Here is a 1,454-nt window from a genome sequence, read left to right as displayed (position 1 = left end):
ATATATAAATATATATATATATATATAAGGCATACATATCTTTGACGTGGGAATTAATCTCGGCTGCTTAGCATTGTCTGTTATCTCTTCGAAGTAAATAGACTAACTTTTGTCAACTACCCCATGAATCTTAGATTTTAAACTTGCCTAGTGAAAAAGTAATAATGTTACTATTAGTTCTATGACAGTTATGGTGGTATGTATAGGTCAATAATCCAGCCTTCACAAAGGCCGTGACCTACATATACATATCCTCTAAGTGCTTTTCTATAAGCAAATGTCACTATAGTTTTCTTTGTCAACTTAAGATAGTGCATTTAGTGGTTAATCGAGTCGTTTTGACTCTTATTTCTAGCAATGCTGTTACCATTTTATACCCTTGCTACCTTAGTGTCGTTGTTCTATATATATATGTATTTATGTGTGTGTGTCTGTGTTTGTCCCGTCTCCATGCTTGACAACCTATGTTGGTGTGTTTACGTTCGCGTAACTTATCGGTTCGGCAAAGAACCGATAGAATATTAGGCTTACAATGTCCTGGGGTCAATTTCTTCGACTAAACTGCCATTTAAGGTGGTGCTCTAACATGGCTGCAGTCAATTGATTAAAACAAGTAAAAGAATTGATAAATATAGACCTAGGCGTGGCTCTGTAGTAAGAAGTTTGCTTCGCAAACACATGGTTCCGGGTTCAGTCTCACTTCGTGGCACTTTCAACAATTGTCTCCCACTTTACCATCGGGCCAACCAAAGCCTTGTGAGCGGATTTGATAAACGGAAACTGAAAGAAGTCCGTCATATGTATGTGTATGTATGTGTGTATGTGCGCGCGTGTTTGTGTCTGCGTTTGTCTCTCACCACCACTTGACAACCACCGTTGATTTGTTTACGTCCCTATGACTTAGAGACTCAGCAAAAGAGACCGATAGAATTAGTACCAGGCTTAAAAAGAAAATAATTACAGGAGTCGATTAATTCAATTAAAATTCCCTAAAGTGGTGCCCCAGCACGACCGTAGTATAATGGCTGAAACAAGTAAAAGAAATAAAATAAAAGATTAGGCTTATTTGGTTTAAAAAATAAAAATTGATTTCCCGCAAAGTGGGAGTGACGGAAAGGATTTCAAAATCTGCTGGAATAAACATGCGCAAGTTCAAAGTCGATATTCCAAACAATCCACCGGGGAAAATGCTTAGTGGTATTTCGTCTGTCTTTACGTTCAAAGTTTAAATTCTGCCGTGGTCGACTTTGCCTTCCATCCTTTCGGGGTCGATAGATTAAGTACCAGCTGCGTACTGGGGTCGATCTAATCGACTGACCTCCTCCCCCGAAAAAATTTCGGGCCTTGTGCCTAGAGTAGAAAAGAATATTCTAAAAAATCCTTTCATTTAGGATACTTTCATTAAAAGGGTTGGTGTGGAGTGTGGAATAGTATAAAGTATTCAAATACTAAAT

This window comes from Octopus bimaculoides, chromosome 6, assembly GCF_001194135.2.
Source record: "Octopus bimaculoides isolate UCB-OBI-ISO-001 chromosome 6, ASM119413v2, whole genome shotgun sequence".
NCBI classification, from domain to species: domain Eukaryota; kingdom Metazoa; phylum Mollusca; class Cephalopoda; order Octopoda; family Octopodidae; genus Octopus; species Octopus bimaculoides.
This window is presented reverse-complemented; position numbering follows the sequence as displayed.